Source organism: Melospiza melodia, chromosome 1 (assembly GCF_035770615.1).
Source record: "Melospiza melodia melodia isolate bMelMel2 chromosome 1, bMelMel2.pri, whole genome shotgun sequence".
Taxonomy (NCBI): Eukaryota; Metazoa; Chordata; class Aves; order Passeriformes; family Passerellidae; genus Melospiza; species Melospiza melodia.
Window position 1 is genome coordinate 156,228,674 of NC_086194.1, and position 12,118 is coordinate 156,240,791.

Genomic DNA, 12,118 nt, shown 5'->3' on the forward strand with positions numbered 1-12,118 from the left:
CCTCCTGGGTTTCCTTTTATCAGTAACTGCGAGCTCCTGGAGCTTAGGTGAGCTGAAGGTGCAAGAGGAACACCTAAGCATGGGCTGGATGAGGTGCTGGGTGTGTTCTGGGTACTCGCCATGTGCACAGCTCAGCTCAGCACTCCTTGTGAGACAGCGAGTCATAGCTCAATGGAAATATTCTGAGGTGTTTTTCCCTTGGCTAAGCAGTGATGTAACAGTGCCAGGGGTGTTTGTGGGAGACCTGGGCTAATAAGCAATGAAAGCTGGCATTGTTTGGGAGATTGAAGGCAGATGCATTTATGTTTTAAAAATGAGGTCATGGATAATTTATATTGGTGTAGTTTCTACTTTCAGAGATGTGGATTTACACTCTTAGGCTGAGAGGAAAAGTATTGTTCAGTGATACAGGCACAGAACTGAGGCAGAGCTGTAGCACAGGAATTCTGCCATCAGAGGTTTTGCTGTATGACTAATTGAACTATTAAATACATGCTGAGACAATATAGTGAAGATACTGCCAACAGAAAATTGGAAGGTAAGGGAGGGAGGGGGAAAATCTAAAAAAAGTTTTTCTAATGCAGTTTCTGAGGTTACATCATGTTCCTGGTTCAGAATATCCATTAGTGTATTTGATGGAATACAAAGTTTGAGGTCTCCAGGTGGTGCAACATGGACAGGCTGTGTTCACAAACTGGTAAGTGTGCTCAGAAATCAGAATAATTTGGCAGATTGCACAGGTGATTCAAAGAAAGCAAACTGGAATTCAGAAGGAATGAATGTGAAATACTGAACTCCAGGGAAAAAGAAGTGCATGAAAGCAAGCCATTCTCCCCATCTAGTATGCTGCAGTGAAAAAAAGCATCTGCTTGCACAGAGGTGAGCAGTTTGATACTATGGCAAAAGTAGAAGTTACTTAAGGATTAACAGGAATTTTTCAATATAAGATCTGAAAGTAATTGTTCTATTGAGTGCCAGTGATTTGGGGCAAAATATTTTAAGAAGTGGGCAGATGGAAACAAGATTGCATATAAGAAAATACATAAACAGAACTGAGTATTCCTGTCTAGAACAAATTAGGTCTGAGGGAGGAATTCCCCCTTCACATACCTAAAATATTGCTACAACAAAAAGTGTTTATCAGTTGTTATATTTCCCTTGGGATGGGAGGTATTACCTTTATTCACAAGAAAAAATATTTTTGTTGAATATTAAGATAAAAAGCATTCCAGCAGGCACCCAATGATGAGGTGAAAACTCATTTCTTGTAGGCTTTAAAGCAGCAGATTGGCAACTGTTTGGAGGGGATGTTTATGGGATGCTGCACCCTGCTGCAGTGCAGGGACCTCACTGCTATGGTTGTTTTTGTGGTTTCTTTAATCTTCCATTTTTGTCAGTGAAGTTCTTGTGGGGCCTCCCTGGATGTGACCAACACTTGCAGAAGGTTTAGGAAACTGAGATCTTTGCTCTCACCAATTGTGTTTTAGGTTGAGTTTTTCTTCTGCTGGAAACCTGATGACTATTTCAAAGTTATAACCTGACATTGATTCAAGTTAAAATTTGATATTTGGACAGTGGATAAATCTCTCTGTTCTCTCCACCTTCAAACCTCATAGGTTGCCTGTAACCCATGCAGTTGCTTTTGATCTGATTTTTAGTTAAAACTCCTGCTTTATAGTGCATTCTTCTTAGAACAAAAGTAAAAATATTTTATTTGAGTGGGGTGTTATCCAAATACTGCAAGAATGCACATTATACATATAAGTAGAAATTAATGTGTTGTTGAAAATAGGCAAAACAAACTGGAGAATTTATTTCTGTATAACAGCTTTTAACATTAATTCCTTTATTTTGTCTATTTTGTAATATAAACATTAGAACCCACATAAGTGTAGGGCAAATATGTAATGCTGAAATATCTGTATGTGTTTCTAATGCAGACTTTTCATTGGGTTTTTTCTTTATTTCTCAGTATAATTATAGAATAAAATGTCCACAAAGTAAATCCTGCATCTCTTAAATTTGTAGGCATGCTGAAGCATCTAGTGAGGACATAGCTCCTCTCCTTCGGAGTCCAAGTAAGCAGGAGTTTCAGGAGTGTCCCAGTGCTGTGGAGGGAGGGACAGCAGGATGTGAAACCTTCTTGGAGTCCTTGGGTGAGCTCAAAACATCCCTGTATCAATAAGCTCTGCTGTCCATAAAGCGCTCAGGCTGACACAAGGACTCCTAGCAATGAAAATTGGTGTCTTACACTGTTCAGCCTTTGGGAATAAAAGAGCTTCTTAGTTTTAGTTGATTTCATATTCATAGGAATAGAATTTTTTCAAATTCAGATACAAGAAATTTTGAGTCGTGTCATTATTTTCAGTTCTTTATGATAGTTTATTCTCAGAACTTAAGAACCCAGATTTTAATGGAGCATTGGTATTAAACAACAGCCCTTAAAATACACAAAGTAAGTAAAAATGTTTTAGATGAGATTGAAATACTTTTGTATGTTTCAATGTTTATATATTCATTAAAATATATATTCTAAAATACATGTTTACTTACTGATTTTATAATTTTAAATGACAATAAAATATGAGTGCATATGAATTAAGTCACAGCAGCTAATATTTAAAGTTGCATTATTGCATAGGCATCTGGTACCATAAATATACATATTCTAAACACATTTCTAAGGCTTTCTTTTACTATTATTTTTGTCCTGATAAATCTTCAATGTTAGCAATCTTTGTAGATGTAGAAGAGTCAGGATTTCATTTGAACCACTTTGCATTTTACTGAAAAATCCTTCAGTTAGTATGGTGCTTAGGTTGTGATAACCACTATAAACTGACAGAGCAAATGAAAGCATATGTAGCTGGATTTCCTTAATCTCTGAATGAAAGTGAATCTCTGTGGGTATGCTTTGGGCTGGTTTAACAGCTTGTCTCTCCTCAGCAAGAAGCTCTTTTTTCCCCACAGCTCCTGACCCCACAGCCACATGTAGGATTTGTTTTTGCTATCATGCCACTGGGCTCTTCAGTGGCATGATACAACTCTCTAACCCATGAATAAAATTGGAGTTATTCTTGCACTGTTAGTGAGCTGAAACTTTTGAGCAGAGGCTGAGTAGGCAGCAAGACTCATGCCTGGCTTGTGAAGTCAAGGGTGGAGTGAGAAGAGGGAGGGAAGCGTGAGCAGGAACAAAACCCTCTTTGGCAGCAGCAGCCAGTTCATCTGGCTCCACTGCTTCTTGGGACTTTGCTCCGAGAAAATCATACAATGGGGAGAATTCAAGTTTTCACATCTGCACCTCTTTGGGAGTCTTAATTTTGTCATGAATTGGTTGAGTGATTGTTTTGAATCAGATTCATTTTGGACATTTTGGAAGGTTGGAGCGAGATGAGCTTATGACTGGCAGTTACATTTTTAATTTGCTGTGTTAAAAAAAAAATGGTCTCAATAATAGAGTGGAAAAGAAACTCACTTCAGAAATTACTCCAAAAGTCATTTCAGGTCAAATAGAGTTTTGTTAATTACTTTTGTTATTATTATTAGTAGTAGTAGTAGTACTAGTAGTACTACTCCTACTAATAATAATAATAATAATGTGTTTTTCTATCCACAGAATTGAATTTCACAAGAGTTAATCTGAAGCAATTCATTCTGAAAATGCACTTTTCATTTTCTAAATATTCCTCTGTTTTGTAAATAAAGCACACTGTGAAGTGTAAGTAACTGGTTAAATCTCTAAATTTAAAAATTCCCTGAAAAAAGGCAGAGTTTGAAAATAGAGTACAAATGAAAGCATATTGCAAGACCTGATTGATTCTTCCCCTTTTCAAAACCATATTTCTGGGGAAAAAAAGTCTCTTTTGAAATTTATGTGCTTTGTAGCTCATTCCCCACCCAGAAGCTGAATCAAAGCATATGAGGGAAAAAGGTTTCTTAGAAGTTTTGAAACTATTTGTCTACAACTTTTCAAGCTGATACAGAGCTCAAGGAAGTTTTCACAATGCTAGTTTTAGTCACTTAATTCCTAGTTTTTCTGTACAGAGAAAAACTTGAGATAGGGAGGAAGAGAAGGGTCTGGGGTGGTCTGTTACCTCAGGGAAGAGAGGCTTGGCGACATTAAAGGTCTCCCATCAGCTCTGTCACTCATCCTCCTGAGGCAGCTTCTGCTGCTTTTAGGTATCACAGATACTGCTGCTGTCATCACTTGTTTTCCTGTACTGTTTCTTTGCCTTCAAGTCTTCTTCCAGTTTATAGATGTAATAGATGTCAGAGGGATGTCCAAGGTTCCAGAAAGACAAATCACTCAAAGACATCCACTAAAGCAGAGGGTTTAAGCTGCTTAGGAGCAGCTATCCTACACTTGAGGGTTTGAGTCTTGTCATGGCTTTTCATGGTCTGTTCCCAGTTCTGTGGCCAGCAGGCTGCTACAGCTTATTTCTCCTCTCTGAGAACCAAACACAGACATTCCTTGTCCCTTACAATTCCTTGTCCCTTTACAGTTCCTGAGTCTGTGCAAGCATCTTGCTTGCGTTTGAAGCAGTATGTATAAAAAATACTTTTCCATCTCAAATGTCATTTTATAATGTTGGAATTCTGTTTGTTACTGAGTAGTTGACTAATTTCAAAATACTGAACACTTTCTGTTGCTTTTATTTTGAAAGTCGGATTTTTACAGAGACATATTTTTTATAGCACTGAAAATCTTCCAGGTGTTCTGTGAAACACAGCACTTAAGTAGAATTAAGACACAAAGTAGGAGAGAGAACAAAAGGTTTTTGTACATCTCTTCATGGAAGAGAAATACAATTACACAGTAGGAGAACTGATAAAGGACTTCAAGGAATTGGTTGTTGGCTACAGTTATGATCAAGAGATATGAAAACCTCAGAGTAAAATAGTATGGAAAGAGCAGCTGATAACAGTACTCTTTTTGCAAAAAAAAAAGTTTAAAAATTTAATTGGAGATAAAATCACTTGGGAAATGAAAACAAGAAAGTGGTAATGTATGTAACGTACAACAGCTGCTCAATTTTTGACCACTGTCCTTGAGTGCTGTATTCTTTAACTGAGAACCCAGCAAGAGCCCCATTTCTTTTTCAGAGTCAAGCAGTTTATCATGACTGAATATCTGTCATCCCACACAATCTAACAGCTTGGAGGTTCACTTTTCATTTTCCTTTAGTGATTTGTGCTATCAGTAATAGAGAAAGCTTCTAAATACGTGATTTACAGCTGTTTTACAAAAATCAAATAGACTTTGAATGTGATTTACCTGTTCTGTAATAATGTATGTGATGTATACTTGGGCTGCACAGAAACACAGTTGGGAATTAACCTTTGAGCTGTGTTTTTAGCAGTGTTTCTGATTGTGGCTGTGAGTTGAGGCAATGACTTGTACCTTTCCCTAGAGTCTGAGATGATTTTGGGTAATCAGTGCCACCATTTGAAGAGATATTGCAATGCCATTGAGAGCCCCTTCCAGCTTCCTCAGTTTGAGTGCCAGTTTTTCTCATTCATCCACCTTTCTTGTACTTAAATATGATGGAGGCTTCACCCAAGGATGATTGGAGGATTCAGTCTGGGCAGATTTTCAGGCTGAGGTGATCCTGCTCCATGTGCTGGGCTCCTGAAGCAACTCCTGGCAGTTACTTCTCTGCTACAGAAAAGAGGGAAGCTGTAAATCCTAGAGTGTTTTTTGGTAACTGATGTATAATGTAAAGATGAATTAGTATAAAGCATCCACAATGCTATTACTGTTAAAAGAAGGTGGTGAGTTGTTGCATGTGTAATACTTAATATTCTCAGGCCTTTGACATTCATTGGAGGGATCAGACCATCCCAGCTTTTTGGATCCCAGTATAATACAGAATTTTTTAGTTTCTTTTTGTATCTGCAGAGTTCATCTCTGTGAAGGCAGCATCTCCCTCTTCCTTCAAATTACTGCTCAGATCCTCTGTTTACATACTAATTACTTCTCTGCCCTTTCAGGGGGGCAAAAAAGCACTTGCAGGCGCCTGGGCTGCAGTGACAAGTTCCAGGACTTTTTCTCCAGCACACCTTCTGCATTGTAACTGAAATGTTCATCAACCACACAAATGAGCTGTTTTGGACATTTCATGTGGCAGCAGGTGCTGTAGCAGCACCTTGCCAGGCAAGGAGGGGATGGGCTGGAAGGTGAGCCCCTGTGTACCTCTCACTGTGTACCTCACACCCCATCAACTCTCAAGCTCCTCTTCTCCCCAGCCCCATCCCCCTGCTCTTCTGTCTCCCCTCTTCCTTCTCTCCATTTTCTTTTCCTCGACTATTGTTTCACAATCATCCAGCTCAGACATGATTTCAAACCTCCTTGGGATGAAGAGCTAAACCAGAAGATGGAAGTACCTTTATGCATAGGCCATCAGTACATGCCACCAAACAGTCTCTCATGGCCTTGAGACCCTTACAGAGGTGGTAAAATCTGCACATGCAGTGTGCAGGTGAGGGCACTCTGCTCATTTGCCACTGTCTACTCCCCAGACTTGTTGTTTTGCTTTTGCAGAGGTTTTGACTGTCTCCAGTGTTTTCTATGGCCCAGATGGATGCAGTGTTCTGCCCTTGGCACAGCTCTGGGGTGCTGGAGTGACTGGGGACAGGGAGCAGCACCAGTGCCTGGCATGTCTCTGCTTTCTGGACTGGGGGTCATGCTGGTGCTCCAGCAGCAATCAGAGATCTGTTTGATCAAAATACAGGCAGCAATTCACCTCCACATACTGCTCATGTCCAGCACTGTCTACAGGCTGGCCAGGGAGCAGGTGACTGAGCAGCATTTTCAGCCTAGAGGAAAATAGGTCATTTTGTTTAGGATTGGGTATTTTTTCCTTTTTGGAAGGCTACTCTGTTAAACATCTTAAGCATACAAAATTGACCTAATAATGTACTATGTCCTTTCCATTCAGAGACTGTAGATTTCCTTATATATATATAAATAAATAAAATTTATTCTGAGTAATTGCAAGATTTCTATATAAATTGACTTTATATGGCACCGATCATGCCCCTCTGGGTTAATAATGCTCATACTAAGGTTTGATTCTGAAATACAGCAAAACCTTAGAAAGGCATAGGGAAATGAGAGGCCCCATTGTGAGCTAATGACCTCTGTGAATGAACCAACATGTCAGCACTGTAAAATGAGATACACTTAATAGCTTTTCAAATGGATGCTTGTATACGATACACATCAGCGTACTGTGAAGTGGCTTGTTATGATAAGACCATAATATAGAACTTTTCTGTTGAAATGGTTCTCTCTCCCTACTTCTTGGGAAATATTTGTTCAAATAAATATGTGGGTTAGTGAGGCAACAGATAGTTATTTGTCTCTCAAGTGTGAGTAATGTAATATGAACAAGCATTAATGACCTAACTCTTTAATTCAACAGGAGATCCTTATTTTTCTTACACGCTAGCTTATTTCTTAATATTTTGGAATCGATTGCTCAGTGTGTGTTGTGTGTTTCCCAGGGGAGCTGAGAGCAAGTTACAAGCTCTGGATTAACTTTCAGTTTTGCTCAACTTTATTATCTCTTGACTCTCTCTGGGGCTTCTTCAACTCAATGGTTGGCAACCATGTGTATCTGCTCCCTGCATCATCCACTAACATCTGCCTGAAATACTGAAAGACTCACATTTTTCAGTGGACGTGAAAGGCAAAACTGGCCAAACCATTCACGTGATTTAGAAGTCCTTGCCTGATTTCCAGAGGAGACTCCAGGATGGCAAAACCAAAGCCCTGTGAATTTCTGTGAGTTTGCACCTTGATACAAGGCTCAAGCAGTTCACATAATCACTGCCACCAGGGCAGAGGCAGCAGAAGTGAGGGAGCTAAGTGAAGCAAATGGATCAAGAACTGTGAAAGGGAGCCAGTGACAGGCCATAAAGTCAAAGAAATTCTGAGAGGCAATAGCAACAAGGAAGAAAAGCTGGGCATCAAGGAACAACGGGCAAAGATGATGAGACAGAATAATTTAGAGCCACGATCCACTGGGTTGTAGCCAGAGGTTCAGGAGTCTCACTGCTCCTGGCCAACAGGTTTCATATCCATTTGCTTAAAGCACGTGTTTTATTCCTCTGTAGCTGTGAGTTACCAAAGGGATGGCAGCCTACAGCAGCTGTGGTTGCCAATCTCTTACCTCATGCAAGCCAGACATGTTCCAGTACTGCTCTTGAACCATGAAGGAGGCAGCACATCACCAGCACAATAGGAATTGCTCTTCTTTTTCAGTCTTTTAAAATTCAGTCTTTTAAAATAATTAAAAAAAAAAAACAAGCCACAGAGCACTCTCTTTGGAGAATATGAATAAGGCCATTTGAATGGGCATAAGACCATCTGGGCAACTTTATGCAGTACCTTGGCATTCAATGAGACAATCTCAACACAGTGTCTGAGTGGGGAATGGGGCTGCAGGGAAATCTGGTCATGCTCAGATCAGCTCAATCTTTTTCTGGAGAGCTGGATCCTGTTTCTGTGTCTCCATAGACAGAATTGTTATGAGATGCTGCCAGGTCTTTTAGAAAATTTTTAGAAAATGTTGGCTTTTAGCTTCTCTGAGTTCAGCACTCAGCAGAGCCCAGCTCTGATTAGGAGAACTGCTGAGTCTTGATGGGTTCATGTGAAGGTAACAAGTCTGTGCTGCACACATCCAGTACAGCCAGTCTCTGGTAGTGCTTATTACAAACTGTGGTAGTAGTGTATTCTTGAAATTGGCATTCTTGAAGTCTTAAGATAGGCTCTTAAATGTAATAGAAATGGTTTGTTAATGTCCCTGTCTCTTATTTGCAAGTGGTGCTGCCTTTACCTGAAAGGAGTGCTGTCAATATATTTTGGTAGCTGCTTGGACACCACTGCAAGGACATTTTTTGATCATCGTGTCCAGAGAGAAGCTTTGAATGGTGCTCCTTAGTAAAGAAGTAAGGAATTTGTATGCAGTGACTGTGCTGAGCTGCTACGCTGCTGTCAGTACCACTGGCAGCACCTGGAAGATTCAGCTGGTCCTACAGCCTGATGTGCAGCTCTGTAGCATTTGAACAGCGAGGGTGTGTTCTGTGCCCTTTTTTTCTCAGCAGCATTTAGCATTGCTAAATGGATGTGTCTGAGAGCAAGCTGGTTCAACATTTCTGATCTGGAACAGCTCTCTGCCTGCGTTTGCTGAGTGGTGTTCATGTGAGAAGCAGATGAAGCAAGGGTTTAAGAACATCTGTTTGTTGCTGTGGCTGATGTTGCCTTAAGCAAGGGTCTACAGCACCAAGACCTGTACAGAAAGCACCTGAACAGGACATATATGAGCCAGAGCAACAGACATGAATCAGTGTCTGACCACAGGACAGAGTGGCAGTGGAAATCTGTCCTAGTCTGAGTGACCTAGAGTACATTTTGGGTGACGTATTTGAAATTTAGGTGATAGTGCTGATACCCTAAGAGCATGTTAAAGCTGGCTGTTGCAGAGATATGAACATACTAAAAAGTGCAGGAGAATTGTGGTCCTACACTGGATGTCTTCTACAACACAGAATTGGTTGCCACCTTGATCAGGTCCCCACTAGCAGAGAAGCACAAAACCAGCTGGGAGCTCCTTCTGCATTAGGCAGGAGGTTTTCCCTCAGCCACACTTCAAGCTCCCTTCAGCCTTGTGCTGCTTGTTGAACACTGTGTGGCTTCTCAGTACTTGATCACTGTTTGTATTTGACAGGTGACCTTCGAGTCAAGTCAGCGGCTACTTGCCATCCCTTGTTAAATCCGCCTGGTTTAGGGTCATTGTAAAACTTTAGATGGACTTTTGGTGAATATAATTGGTTTTCTCTTTGGACAACATTCCAAATTTAGCACATCTTCTCCAAAACTTAGCATAGCACTTTGCTGGAGCTGCATCAAATCCCAGCACTCAGTGTTTAAAACTCAGCGTTAATGCCTGATGGAGATGATGTTGTAATAGCCTCTGTCACACTTTGAGTGATAGTCTTGTTTTCTTTAAATCTCTCTTACCATCTTGGAGATATCAAATTTTGGAATCAAACACTGACTTTAATGCAGGAATGTTCCCCATGAGCCCTGATGTTTTATCCAAGAGTCCCAAACTTTGTATACAATTGCTACTGTTGATTTCCAGTTTAGGGGACTGTCTCAAACTCCCTCCCAAGTTCGGTGTCACCAAAAAAGCTCACATCTCTTTGCAGGTATTCAGAAAGAAGGGCTGGGCATTAGGACATCATCTGAGTTTGTAGACACTGGAAGAACCCTTGATTAGTGGCTGTTGAGCTGAAGATTTATTAAGTGCTTTTATATATTATATTCCTTTTTGAGTGACTGAATGCATCTCTTGAAAAAATGAGACATCCCTTTTCTGCTTCTCTCCATTCTGCACAGTTCATGCTCCCCAGGGATGGGAGGAGTTCCTTCAATGAAATACAAACAAAAAAAGTCAAGATTCAGTTGCTACATGGGAATAGCAATTAGTATTTTCAATGTTTTAAACCTTTAATATGTTTTAACCCTCTCATTCTTGTTTTCTAGGTGAGGAAATTGTTTTGGCTTTCCTCAGAAAGGCCTGGGTAATCCTGTTTCTGAAATATATAATTTCTTTGTGTAATGGAAAGTGCATGAGCTGGGGAGACAGAAAGTGCCAGCTCCTGGATTGTTTTGTCAAACATTTGCAGTGGATTTGGATTAATTCAGGGAACTTCTTGGTTTTGTCATGAAGGGTGAACTTGACAATCATGTTGTTGCACCTCCAGCTCAGACGTATTTTGATGGAAGTGAATTTTTTATATAAAATTCATGTCCAAGCTGCTCTGTGGCCCCATATGGGGGGTAAGATTTAGTATCAGGTAAAGGAAGGAATCCCTGCTCTCAATGAACAACCCAGCTGTGTGTTACTGTTGGGCCTGTTGCTAATGTTTTTTTCTGATGAGGCATGTTTACTTACTTTCACCATGACTGTCCGGAAATCCCATGGCAAGAAATGTCAGAACATTTGCCAAATCACTACTTCACCCATCAAGCTGATTGTTGTGTGTTACTCAGTCTGGTTCACATTAAGGGTCTGCTCCATCCCTGCCTTTGCTCTTTTTGGGCATATTGATTACTTGTGGTGGGTTTTATAAGAAACAGCCCTTTTTGAGGGATTACTCCCCCCTTTTCTCCCTGAGCCTGTGGCATGTTAGTAAATACAGGACTAATTTTTTCTACTTCAGACACAGTCTATCTAAGGCAGTTCATCCAAAGCAAATCAAAAGCAAACTCCTTCCAGTGGCTGATTATTATATTATAATGTCTTTTGGAGAGCAAACAAAAAAGAAAAAGCCTACTTATAAAATAGAAGGAATGTAATAAAACTGGAAGAGGCTTAATTTCTCTTCCTGACAAGTATCTTGTTTTTCTCGATATAAAAAACTTTTTCAAGAATCACAAGTCCTGCAAGCAAAGGTAGGCTGGTGCTGCTTGAGAGCTGGCCTGTGTAAAGGGAAGGTTTGGCAGCCTGGGGTCTGGCTGGCTGGGGGTGCCCACAGCCAAGCCCCCTCGCGCCAGCACAGCCAGGGGCCTGCAGTCTCTCCAGGGGTTCCTCCAGAGCACAGGAGGAGATCTGACTGATAAAGACAGGCCTGAAAGGCTGTCTCAGATCTGCTGTCTGCAGTCCCTGTGAAACTCTGCAATGGACAGAGGGGGCCTTTCACAGCCTGGGTTTGGAAGTCTGGCATCCTCCCCAGCCTCTGATTTAACAATTTCATCTTATGTCCAACCTGAGATGAATGGCAAAAGCATAAGGGATCAGAGAGAGTAGGCTGGTGCTTTGCAAGAGAGAGGCAGCACTCTTGGAAACCCTCTTGATGTTGTATTATTGCTGTTATTTATTTGCATAGTTCCACATTAATCCTGCTGGTTTTACCTACTGGTAAAATATGAGCTGAATTAATATATGGGTGAAACTCTGCTGGAGAGTACATGCTCCAATAATTAAATTTTAAAAATTATTACTTGTTTTATTTCTACTATGCATATATTGCATTTATACCTAAATTGGCTTTTTGTTGTGCATCAAGTATTCCTGCATGTCTTGCAGGTAACTTGGGAAGGAAACAT